We start from the raw sequence: 13,694 nt of genomic DNA, 5'->3' as shown, positions 1-13,694 counted from the left end.
TTTATCAACCTTATTGGCTATCTTCTTTGGCAGTGACCTTTCTGTTTAGTCTTCTCTTTCTTCATCTTTCATTTTTGATATGTAGTTTTCTAAAAGAGGACACTTTGCTGATAAGTTCTATTCTGAGGAATGAGTGACATTTTCATCTAATAAATGGGGGTTGCAGTATTGATGGTAAACAACTAGAAGGATATATGCCGTGGACATTTTCTTCCCCAGTACTTCCAGCACAGATTACTTCCTAGTGAATAATTATCTTCATCTATTTTTTTGGTCACAGACGTGTTTTTCATTTCTAACACGAGTTATAAGCAGTAAGCAAATGATTCTCAGATAAAATGATGTTGACAGTATTCCTTAAAATTTATGTAAAGTCTATGAGTAATTTTAATTATTCTAACTTGGACTTTTTCCCCTCTCCACAAATAAAATAATGTCTGATGTTTAGTTAAAGTAGATCCACTTTTGCTTGATTTTGTTAGTCTTATTCCATCCTGTTTAACATATTGTTTAGGCTTGCCAACAACTCTTTACTGAGAATCTCTTCATGCCTAGGCTGATTAATTACGGGGGTGGGGGGGAGTTGGAGGGAGGGAAAGAGTAAGAGAATTTGAATACAGTTTCAATGTTGTTGATGTTTAAAGGACTTTTGCTTGTCCTTTTTATGCTGCAGCTTTGCCTGTACCATATTATTTTTGGATTAAGGTGAGATTGTATAGTAGGACTCAAAAGTCCTCAGGCAAACATTTGATTTTTGTGTAATTTCAGCAAGCTTGAGAAAGATTAGCTGAAAAAGCTTAGGTGTGTTCACTGGAATACTAGTGTTGTTGAGAAAGAACTGCTTGGCTACTCTAGTGGTCCAAAGGAGCCATCTTCTACAATGGCAAGAAAGCTAGGCAACAACAGGAAAACAAGCCAACATTTTTAATTTATTTTACTCTCATGGTATTTGTCTCCCTAAAAGTAGAAACCTGAATTTAAACAAAAGCTACAGATGAGCTGAAAGAGAAAGCACCCCCCTCAATCTCCAAAACAAGCATGGAGAATATTACTGCCTTTCTTGTTATGAAATAGTCCCTTTTTTTAGGCAACATGACAGCAATTGGAAAGTTTCTAGAAGCACCATAGAAACAAGCTGGAGGGAATGTTTGTTTTGTGCTCTAGTGGACAAATGAGCCCTTGTTGCTAGAGAGATGGTAATAAATACTTGATTTTCTGATTTACGTTTTTTTTTTTAAATAATGTAATACCTATATCAGATTTTCTTAGGAAAAAAGATAAATGACTAATCTCAGTTTAAAATAATCCCAAATATTTTCTGTAACAATAGAGTTTTAGGGAAAATAATAGAAGAATCACATTGTATTTTTTATTTAAGTCAGGGAAGTCATTAAAATTTGCTTCCAAGTTCAGTTAAATCACTTGATTTATAATGTTTTATTGTTTTATGATGGGGTGCAAATAGGAAGATTTAAAACAGCCAACCCTATTTTTAAATGTGTCCTATTTTTTAAATATTCAATAAAATAATTTCTCAATGCAGGTCATTTAATAACTTCCTTATTTATGAGGATGGTACAGATTCTTTAAAAAATGCCTCTTCCTACTTTTTTTTTTAAAAAAAACTTAACATTTCATTCCTTTAAATGATAGATCTCTGGAGATAGTGAGTAGTTAGAGGTTTCAGTGAGAAGATTTAGAGGTGTAAGCATTGAATGGAATAGATCTAACAGATACAGCCAGACTGGAAAGACAGTACAGCGAGCAGGGCTCTTGCTTGCACTGGACTGACCTGGTTCAGTCCCTGGCACCACGTATGGTTCTCCAAGCTCCACAAGCAGTGATTGCTGAGTAGTACAGCCCCCAAATAAATACATACAATCATATGTGTATGTGGCCAAATACTGCTGACCTCCCTTAACTCTGTGTGGCTGCAGACATGATGCATTCCTCTAAAACCTCAATTTTGGCCTTGATTATTTCAGAAACATAAAATCTATCTTGGCCTAGTCTCAGGAAATGGTGTGTGTGTGTGTGTGTGTGTGTGTGTGTGTGTGTGTGTGTATGCGTGCGCGTGCGTGTGTGTGTATTAGGTGTTGCATGTGTGTGAACATTTTAAATGGTTTTAGTTTAAGAATTTGACTATAAATGTACTTGGTTATTGTTTTTATTGACTACAGAGAGTAAGGAAAGTAGGTTCAGTGTTTCACACATGCTTTGAAACCTCAAACTGGATGATCTCTTCCAAATTAATATTTAGAATTGTGGCCCATTTTCTTTAATTTTCAAAACTAATTTATAATATTTAAATACTTTAGCCAGTATTTTTATACGTAAGTGGTAATAAGAAAGCCAGAATATGTGTTAAAATTCTATTTATATGACCCAAGAATCAATATGCATTTTCAGCCCATTTGAATGGCATTTTGGATTATTTTAAAACCCACTTAAAATGACAAGGTCACAGGTTTATACTGGTCTTTAATATATTAAAGTCTAATGCCTCATGACTGCATTCTGTAGACTGGGGCATATTAGCTATACAGTTAATGTGCCTCATTAAAGCAAATGAAAGGAACAAATATGAACATTTTCCACAAAAAAGGTAAAGAATAAAAAGCTTAGTAAATAGGAATATGAGTTATTTAGAGGAACTAATAGGTTTACAAGTTTGCAAATGAAATGGTACAAGATAACAATAAAGAATCTTTAGAACGTCAGAAATTAGTCTGACCTTTTTAGAGTGAACTATTAAATCATCTGAGTCCACATATTTGATAAGGAGAGTTGGTAATATGCGAGTTTTCTGACAGTGCAACGTCCATTTTCATTCCCATCATGCGACACAAACACTTCATCATTCAAAAAGTATACACTTGTCAGCTGGTTTGCTACTGGAAAGAGATCTGAAGTAGGAATATTCTAATATGTATATTGACAAAAAGGTTTTGGTATTTTTTGTGCATGTACAGGAGGTGGCAGGTGAATGTTAGGAAAGATAAAGCCACAGTATAGAATAACATTTTATCTAACTTGTAAGTTATACACAGGAATGAGTTGGGTTGTATTTGTTGTGAGGAAGATATTTTCCAGTGCCCCTCTCAAGGGCCAGAGCAAGGCAAAAACCAATGGAAACATTCACCTGATGTCACTTGTCCTAAAGCCAGTAAAGAATCTTCTTTTTCTTAGAAATTGATCTTTTTCTGAAGGATCTTTTAGAAGGGAAATTTATATTAATTCGCCCCTCTAGCTCATTGAGAATTTAAATGCAGTGATTAGAAAGAATTTTATGGATAAAGAATGAATCTGTGATGATCATGAATCTACTGATCTCTTACTTTCCAGTATGGTGTCTGAGCATTTTAAATGATGAAATGAGCAAAGACTTACTATGACACCTTTTATTTGTTAAAATATCAATTTGCTTTTTTAAAAGTACTTTGGCCCAATGTGAGAATAAAACCAACTGGTATGGATGAGTTTTGGGTTAGAGGGAGTTGGCTACTTAAGTTTCTTAGAACTACAGCGTTTCACCTGAATAGCTTTTCTTCTTGACTATTGGAGTATCCCAGTAACTGACATTTATGTGAGTGCTGTAAACCAAGATTCAGCCTGCCATGACTGGGCATATGCAACTCAAATTTTCTCTGTGGTACTACAGTTTACGTTTCAGAAAACTTAACAATCAAAATAAGGATTCAAAAGGGATCTTTGTTATCTCTTGCTTGATCTCATATTACAAACCTTCATTTGCATCTGTTAAACTATGGTAACTACATAACTAACAAGAACTTAGGGTTTATCCTCTCCTTTTACTTGCTAAATGCCATTGACTTAGTTTTTCAAAAATCTTGCCTATGATCATGTTTAGGAACTATATATAAAAGGGTTCCATGATTAAAAGTGGGAAATGCAGGGCTTGGGTAGACAGTACAGTGGGTAAGGTGCTTTTCCTGCATGTTGCTGACCCAGGTTCAGTTCCCAGCAACTTGCCCTGAGCCCGGAAAGGGTTGTTCCCTGAGCGTTGAACACTGTCCGGTGAGCACCCCAATAAAAAGGAGGAAAAAGGGAAAAGATAGGTTCCATAGTTCAGCACTTGATTTTTAGTAGGGGGACTTCTTAAGAAGTGCTGCTAATTTTAATGTTTGTGGTAAATCCTCTGCAGAAGAACTGTAATACACTGTTTAACTGTGGAACCACCCACATCATCCTGCCCCCATATTAACCAGATTAGCATACTGGGGATGAACATACTTGGGACACTGCAACCCACCACAATTTCATTTACCTCCTAAATCACATTTTGATATACAAAGCAAAGGGGCAATCTTCCTATCCATCCTGGCCACTTTCCACTCCCATAACATCTATAGGTATTTGCATGTCAACACATCATTACCTCCTAAAAGACAATGACTGATTTACTTTTGAGTAGTTTTTCACTTCCTATGTGTTCAGTAAGTATTAACAGTTACTTTCAGAATTTGCTACTAGGTTATATTTTTCATCTTGCCACTTGTAAAAGTACGTGTCACAAGGCATGAGCCTTAGCCAAGGATATAAAATGCCAAGATAAATCTGAAATAGCCCTGAAACTTGGTTGCTTTCTCCGTTCTTCTGTAGTGTACTACTCACACTTGTCCTCACCCTACTCTCAGCCTTCTGAAGCTATAATTGATTTAAAACATTTTGTAAGTTTGAAGTGAACAGTGTGATGATTTTATGTATATGTAAATGATTATCTCAAGATAATTACATCTAACATTTTTTACATGTGCCATCTAATACATTTTTTGTTATTGGCACCTTTTAAGCATTCAAGCTACTATCTAATAATATATGGCACATATAAACTATAGTCACTGTGCTATCTATTGTATATCCATAATGCATTTTTGAAAGTTTTTACTCTACAAGCCCTTTCGGTGATATGCCCTATGCCCTGTACATTCCGTGGCAATCACCAGTATATTCTGTCTCTGAATTTTTTCCAGAGTTTACATACATACTATTTTTCTTCTGGGCTATCTCACTTAATATAATGCCCTCAAGTTATTTCCATGTTGAAAATAGAGCATCCCTATTATCACTGAATACAATAGCATTTTCTTAATGCTTTATCCATCAGGACACAGGCTTTTTCCATGCCCTGGCTATTGTAAGTAAGGGTGCACATGGTTTTTCAAAACAGTGGCTTAATTTCCCAGAAGTGGAATTTCTGCATGATTTGGTAAATTTATTGTGAAAATTTTAGAACTTTCATACTGATCATAGTGTTGCTTCAATTTACCTGCTACTAAGTGCACCTGGGTTCTCTTTTCTCCACATTCCCACCAATTCTCTTACCTTTTTAAGAATGGCCCTTTTAACAGGTATGAAGTGATAATTAATTGTGCTTTGATTTGTATTTCCTTGATAATCATATCAAACATCTTTTTATATGCCTTCTAGCCATCTGAGTATCTTCTTTGGAAAAATAGCTATTCAGATCCAGTGCCCCCCATTCCCATTTTAAAAATGGAGATATGTTGATAACTTGCTAAGTTCCTTATTTTTGGATATTAATATGTAGTTCGCAATTAAATTACCCCATTACAGAGGTTATGTTAAATTTGTTTCTATTTTTTTACTGTAAAGTTTTTAATTGGATGTAATCCTACTTGCTTTCTTTTTCTTTCTTGTCTTTTTCTTTTTGCTTCATTGCTTGTGTTTGAAATACCTGCAAAGACTGAAGTCAAGATTTCTCCTACTTCGACTTTCATGGTTTTACCACATGTTTTGAATCAATTTTGAGTTTAATTTCTGTGAATGATGTAAGGTAGAAGTCCATTTGAATTTCCCATAAGAGACTTTTCTCACTATTAGTTATTACTCATTCCTTTTTCAAATATTGTCTGATCATACATACACGGGCTTATTTCTGGAATCTTGGTTCTGCTTTATTGTTCTGTGTCTGGTTATTGTGCTAGTGCCATTCAGGTTTATTCTAGTTTTACAATAAGAGTTTGAAATTAAGAAGGTGATGTCTCCCGGTTTTTTGTTAGTTCTCAATATTGCTTTCGATATTCAAGATCTTTTGTAATTCCATATGAACTACACAATATATTCTGTTTCTGTGAAAAAGGCTATTAAATCTTAGTGCAGAGTACATTGAATCTATAAATAGCCTTAGCTATTTCACAATAGTAATTACCTAAATAGTGAGGCTTTTAACAATAGTAATTCTTCCAACTCATGAATACAGGGTATCTTTTTGTTTATTTTTTAATTTTATCGAGGTCTTAAATAGTTTTCAGTGTACAGATCTTTCACATTTTTTACTAAGTTTATTAAGTATATTTTCATCTTTATGCTATTGTAGGATTATTCTGTTTTCTTTTTAGTTACTTGTGTAGAGATTATTTCTTTTAATTATTAGTGTGGAGAAACTAATATTTATATGTATCCCATAGCTTTTATTGAATTTGTTGGCTATGCACCAACATTGCAATATTTGGATGGGATTTTAATTGCAGTCATGCACTGCATAATGGCATAGTGGTGTTTTGGTTAATATGACACTGCATATAATACAGTGCTTCCTATATAGAGCTACACCTATCCAAGTTTGTATAAGTATAGTTCATATGTCACTTAATGGAAGGAATATATTTTTAGAAATGCACTGGTAGGCAAGTTTTACATTGTGTAAATATATACTTACACAAACTAGACAATGCAAACTAGTCTACCACACATAGGCTTACAAAGGGATGACTATATGTAGTTACTTATCCAGAATGCTCTTATGTGATATGAGTGTACACTCTTGATGTTTGCCTAATGGCAGTTGTCTTGTGTGACACATTTCTCAGAAAATGTCTTTATTGTTGAGTAATAGATATTAGCATTCTTTTATTTCTGCTTGAAAAATGTCATGCACATCTTGTAAGGTAGGTTGAGTAGTGTTATACCCCCTAAGCATTTGTTAATTTGGGAAGTCTATCTTTCCTTCATATTTTCAGGACAGCTATGTCAGCATATTCTTGGTTGACAGTCTCCATCTTAATATATTTAATATTGTAGCCCTTTCCTGGCCTTCGAAGTTTCTGTTGAGGAATTCAGGTACCCCCTTTGTAATATGATTAATCACATTTCTCTTGCTGCTTTAAATAGTTCTAGTTTTGATAAGTTACAATGTGAATAAGTGTAGCCCTTTTCATGTTCAGCATATTTGAGAGATCTTTTGAGCTCCATGAATCTGGATGCCCATATCTTTCCCCAAGTTTGCGAAGTTTTCAGCCATCATTGCTTTATGGAGACTTTCTTCTGCTTTGGGAGACGTATAATATGTCTAGTGTTGCTTTTAACAGGTATCTTTCTTCAACTCCCATGGGTTTTCTTCACTTTTGCACTCTCCCACCTCCTTATTTTAAAGTCCTAATTTCAAATGATCCATCTTCTAGTTTCTTGACTCTCTCCTTAGTTGCTGTTGAGAGTTTTCTGTTGATTTATTCATTGCAGTCATAGTCTATAGCTCTAGGACTTCTGAGTTTTTCCCTGTGCTTTCTAATTCTTTTGGAACCTCTTGTTCATGCTTTGTTTTTCTAATTTTGTTTAGTTATCTGTGTATCCTTGTAGTTGAATGAATTTCTTCTAGAGGGCTATTCTGAGTTCTCTGTCAGGCAGACTTCTTCATGATGAATTGGTGTTTCATAAGTTTCTTTTGGTGGGGTCATGCTTACCTGATTTTTTGTGATCCTTGATTTTTCATGATCCTTGATTCATTGCATTGATGTCTATGTATTTAAGTAGGCAGTCTCCTTTTCTAGATTTTACACATTTGTTTCAGCAGGAAAAGACCTTTGGCAGTAAGCTGGTAATATCTGTGGGCTTGCCATTTGGGTCTTTGCTTGGGAAAGGCCACTGCACTCTGATTGTAGAGGTGCTACTGGCTGAGGTTTGTGATTGAGAGGGCTTAGTTGGGCTCAGCATGTAAGCAGGACTGCCAACTAGACTCTGCATTTGCCTCTGGTTGGGTAGGTTATGAATTGATTATTCCTTTATAGGGTGGTGCCACTGGTTGGGCTTCATGATTGGGTAGGACTGTGGGCTATTACACAATTGCTCCTGGTCAGGTGGATCTCAGACTTCTTTTCAACCAGAGGGTGCCATTGGCTGTATTCTGTGATCAGGCAAGGCTGTAGGTTGTAACCTGAAGTTGAGTAGTGCTGCAGATTGAACTCTGTAACTTGGTGATACCAATCAGCTTTTGTCCGACAAGGCAAGATATTACCAGATGGTCATTTCCTCTTGGGCCTCTTCTTAGATTGTGATAAAAGTAGGAAAACCATGTGTCAAAGTCTGAGCACTAGTTGCATAAAGTCTCATTTCCCTTTTCCATCTCTGTTGATTCCCTGGTGATCAAGTTCTTCAGATTCCTCCAGTGATCTTCTATGTGGTAAGACACAGATAGGCCTGCCAGGAAGTGGCATGTAGCACAGTGAACTGGATGTCCATTGGGTTTTCTTTTATTACTGAGTGAAACTTGAGCCACAGGGATCCTCTCAGTATTGTGTTATGCCAGCCTAGGAGAAGATCGTGTGCTTAGGGTAAAACCACGCCTCTTATCCTTCTGATGTCCCATATTAATTTCTTCAACACGGGGATTTTCACAATTGTATCTTGTCTGTGAATAATTGCTGGCTGATCTTGGGGAGGACTGAGTTGGGAATAACATGTCACATGTTGACTTCATCTCTGACCAGTTATCTGGGATGACATAAATTGACTTTTGCACACAACAGTTTGCTCACCAAGTAATGGAGTTTCTGCTGATCCTCCTTTCTCCCTTGTGCCCCACTTCCTCCTCTACACTGTTTTTATGTAGTTAATTTTGGGTTTAATGTCATATCCTCCACTCATTTCCAAAGTTACTTTGGTCAAAATCAGGGAGGTAGTCCAAGGACTGTAGTGCATGTCTTGCATGAGGTTAGCTCAGGTGCAATTCCTTGGCACTACCTGCTTCTCTGAGCACTGCACTGGAAATAGCCTTATTACTGCTGGGTGTGGCCCCAGACTAAACAAAAAGTTACTTATTAGGCTAATAATTTCTTGCCCAGGGGCTGGAGTGATAGTACAGCGCTCAGTCCCTGACACCCCATATGATCCTCTGAGCTCTGTCAGAAGTGATTCCCAAGCACAAGCCAGGAATAAGTCCCTGAGCACTGCGGGGTGGGGCCCAAAAACTGAAAACCAAAACCAACAAATTTACCCTCAGACCCTTTTGTAATATGGTTATGTTTTTCATTCTACATTATCTTTTACAATTTAATTCTATTCTGCAACTCTATATTCTATTTTAAAACTTAGTCATATTCTACATTTCACTGTGGGATTCTCCCAACCTAAATCATATTTTAAGTTTGTATACACTAAGATTCACTCTTTGTTTTATAAATATCACTTCAATAGCACACAAAAATAGCTTCAGTGCTCTGGAAATCACCTCTACTTCACCTACCACTTCTGTTCTGCACCTGAATACTTAGCAACCACCGATTTTTTTTTTTTTTTGGTCACCATAGCAGGGAGCTAAATACTGCCCATGAGAGATTTTAAACTAAATTATCTACATACAAAAGTAAAGGCCAAGATTGTTTCTCTAAAGCCTCAAGCTTGCACACAGAAATACTTCTTGGATTAAGAAGCTTCTATTTGTATTAAAATGTGCCAATCCTCAGGGAAGTGGGATTGAAAAGAGGTATGTCTGGCTCATACCTAGTGTCAGTGAAACAGATTGTTTCAAGTGTCATGCCATGGATTGTCAAGGATGTCTGGGGAGAAATATTCCCTGGGCTCACTTGGGCCTTGAAATTACATTGAACAAGTTCTTTAGGTAGTGAAAAATGACTTGGTGCCATGAAGGAAAGATGAGTGGTTTTTAAATGGAAGAGAGAACTTGAATAATATGATCCTTTGCTTTGGAACCAAATGAAAGAAAAGACCGAATGTTCCCTGTGCTTGCTGAGATTCCATCAATAGACCAAAACTGCGCGATAACCCCTTGTTTATTGAGCAAAAGGCCAGCATATTCTGGTCATGTTTTGATTATTCCCAAAATTTAGAGAAGTTTATTAAAGTTGGTATGTTTTATCAATAGGAAAACAAAAATGCAAATATCACATAAAGTACCTTGTAACTGTTGACCATTAGATTCATTAGCCTGTATTTATGCTGATTTGAACAACTATAGGCTTGAGTCACGTTTCTTAAAGAAGGTTAGGTATTGGGTCAGAAACATGGGTCAGTGGCAGAGCACATGTCTTACATCGTGAGAGGCTCTTGGTTTGAGCCTCATGGATACTGAGAAACTCAGGGTATGATCCCCACAGCTAAAAATAATACCAAAAAGTGCCAAAAGGGTGCTTGTATAACTAGGTTGCTGGTTAGATCTCATCAGAATCTATACCTTGAAGCTACTAACAAGGGGACTTGCAAAGGTGTGGGGTGAGCTTGAACCTTTATGAGAACACAGGATTCTATGGCATTTTAAAAAGTACTTTAGGACATAAAGGAAAGAGATTTTTAAGAACTGTGGCAGGAAAATCAGCAAGTGAATAGTATGGAGGAAAGGTTGAGAACAACTCCAGAGATCTGTAGTATGGCACTGCCATCAATAAACGGGTTGCAGAACCCATAGATACAGCCGGGAGAACTCTGTGATTAGATTGTTCATGCTACTAAAGATGGTGCTTTCTTTAATCTTGACTGTTTTGTTGTTCTGGGATCTTCCCCTCTTTTCCTGAAACCATGAGGCCCAAGGTTATCCCCTGTGCAAGTGAAACTTGCTCTGCTTATCCCTGTGCACGTTTAGGTAATGGAGCTGATGAGTTTTTAACATTCTAGAGAAAGTATTTTCTTCTCTGCTTCTTGCAAAGTCACTACCACCTAGTTTGTCTGGTGACATTGAAAGCTCAAGCTAAGACTTCTCTTGAGGACCAAACACATATTTAACCATGAAGGTCATTCAAAATGCTACAGTGCCATCTTCATAAACATCCAATTCTACCATCCAGAGGGAAACCGGGGCCTTTGGTTTTAGCAGTAGTTGAGCAGCAGTGTCCTGAGGAGCTTGGGACGTAAGGTTCTGGAATTGCAGAGTCTTCACTATTTGATGTAAGTTCCCTTGCAAGTTATAGGTGAAGCCAGGTTCTGACTAGTCCACTGTAAACAAAGAAATTTAATTTGTATCTGAGAACATTTTGGGCACATGAGTAACTAGAAGAAAGGAAGTTGGATAGATGAGTTTTAAATTTATCTGATCACAAAGGACAGAGGAATCAGAAGGGGAGGCAGGTAGAAACACTCAGGGGTGTCTGTGAGGCTGGCTGGCCGTGGCAGATCAGGAGGGAGAGCCATGTTGTCCCACTGATGTCCCTGACATAGTTGTGGTGGACTGTGGCAGGTGGAGTTATATTATGTCCTAAAGCCTCTGCCCTCACTCTGAAGGCTGTCCCTAAAAATATTTTTATTTATTATTTTAAAATATTTAATTTAGTTTTGGTACACACAATATCATCAATTTTCATGGTTTGGATGTACAAAGTACTGCACCTTCACCACCACCGCGTGCCTGAGGCCCTCTACCATTGTTCCTGTGTCACTTCTGGTCCTCTGTTCCTTCACCCTTCACCCCATTCCGGTTTGGTAATATCAGTTTTGCAATCAAAGGCCAAGGGTTTGGCCTCATTTGATACTGTCTATCCCCCGGTTTTGTTTCTCTTTATACCACAGATGAATTAGATTATCTGATATTTGTTCTCTTCCTTTTGACTTAGCTGGATGCCCTCCATTCCACCCAACTTTCAGCAAACTGCAAGATTTTTTTTTCTTGCAGTTCCATAGTATTCTGTTTATATAGCACATCTTCTTTAACTATTCATCTATTGTCAGACATTTGGGCTGTAAACTTAGGTATGCATGTGTTTTTTTCTTTCTCTTTATTTTTTTGTTTTGTTTTATTTTAGGGTCACACCTTGGCAGTGCTCAGGACTTAATTCTGACTCCATGCTCAGGGATCACTCCTGGCAGACTTGGGGGATTTTATGGGGTGCAGGGCATCAAACCAGGATCAGACTGTGCAAGGCAATCACCCTTCCGACTGTATCCTGCGTATGTTTTTTCAATTTAATGAAGAAGACTAGGGAGATAGTACAGTGAGTAAGTGCCTTGCAGGTGCCTGACTCAGGTTGAAACCACATGTGGTATCCAGAGCCCTGCCTGAGGGATCCCTGAGTGCAGAGCCAGAAGTCAACCCTGAGCACCACTGGGTGTGGCCCAGAAACCAAAAGACCAAAACAAAAAAAACTTCAAACCATCAAATTAATGTTAAAAATGGTATTTAAAAGTCTCAAAAAACACAAAGTCCAAACCAAATTTGGCCACTACCAGAAGCATTATAGTCTGATGGGCAACAAAATCCTTAATCTAATTGAATCCCTTTTTAGTTTTTTTTATAATAATGTTAACCCTGGCCCTTTACCTTTTAAGACTGTAATGAGAACCCCAAATCAAAGATAATAGAATTCCCAAACACAATGCCAAAAGCTTGAGAGAATGGTTGTTATCTGACATTCCTTTCAAGTAAGCTTTGAGTGGATCAGAAAAAGGATTGTTGACTCCTTAAGATAATAATATGCTTTTTTTAAAAAGTTCAAATGATTTGTTTTATCCAGTATTTAAAAGACAGACAATCATCATCACCTTTCACTTGAAATTCTCTCAGCTCACACACACTACCGAGCATCCCAACAGTGAGGGGGCTTGAGCTTGTGGCTCCCACAGGCAAAATCAGCAGTCCAGCCCGGAGCCAGCTTGTGGGATTCAGCTTTATCTTTTGCTGTTCAGTCACTCATACCTTCCTGCTTACTAATGGACCTCAGGACCCTCTCCATCGGCACCTGTATGCCTGCTTCCTTTATAGTTTTCCATCAGCATTCCTAACTACCTTGGAATGGGTCTCCTTTCCTGTAAGCCTAATTCAGTTGTTATTCTCTTTAGTCCTTCCATAACCTTTGCTTCTTCAAGCCCCCGTGATGTTTCTTTGTTCATACTTTTGTAATGTAGACAGAACCCACTGCTTCCTACTGCTGTTTTTTTATGATACTGTAAACTACTTGAGAAGAAAGGTTATCCCTGATCATGTTTTTATTTCTTAATAATAATTTGTAATGAGCGCTTGCCACGTACTAGGAAATCTAACGTATTTTATGTGGTTTATCTCAATTTATCTTCACATAACTATGTTGTTATGCTCATTTTACAGATGAGAAAACTGAGTTTAAGAAACTTGCCCAAGAGGATGTAATGAGTACGTGGAGGAAGCCAAGGTTACCCAAGCACCGAGCCTGTGCTGTTGTCTGCACTGTGCTACTTCCCATCTCGTGAGGCGTCTCACACATAGTAGGTGCAGAAAATAAGGTGTTGGCTAATTTTGAATATGTCTGTACTTGATATGACATACATTCATGTTGACTGGGCACAGTGTATATCTTTGAAACACAATAGGGAAGAAATATAAATTAATATCCGAGTTTTCTTCAGAAGTTCTGGGAGCAAAAAAGTCAAGCATACCAACTTTTTACTATTTCCCTGAGGACAAGAAATTTACATATTTACTGTTGAATGATCCTTTAAAAGGATTGCTGACATTA

General features: G+C 37.2%; 1 protein-coding gene across 1 annotated transcript in view; it reads left to right on the top strand.

Annotated features, from left to right (window-relative positions):
- The window catches only part of INTS6 (integrator complex subunit 6), a 93,831-nt gene extending 80,368 nt beyond the window's left edge, over window positions 1–13,463 (top strand). Inside the window, exon 19 of the mRNA XM_056126089.1 lies at window positions 13,307–13,463. The gene's annotated coding sequence lies outside the window, so the exon portion shown is untranslated. The remainder of the gene's footprint in view (window positions 1–13,306) is intronic.
- The last annotated feature ends 231 nt before the right edge of the window (window positions 13,464–13,694 follow it).

Source organism: Sorex fumeus, unplaced genomic scaffold (assembly GCF_029834395.1).
Source record: "Sorex fumeus unplaced genomic scaffold, SorFum_2.1 ptg000061l, whole genome shotgun sequence".
Taxonomy (NCBI): domain Eukaryota; kingdom Metazoa; phylum Chordata; class Mammalia; order Eulipotyphla; family Soricidae; genus Sorex; species Sorex fumeus.
The sequence above is the reverse complement of the archived record's forward strand: the minus strand, read 5'-3'. Positions and strand labels throughout refer to the sequence as shown.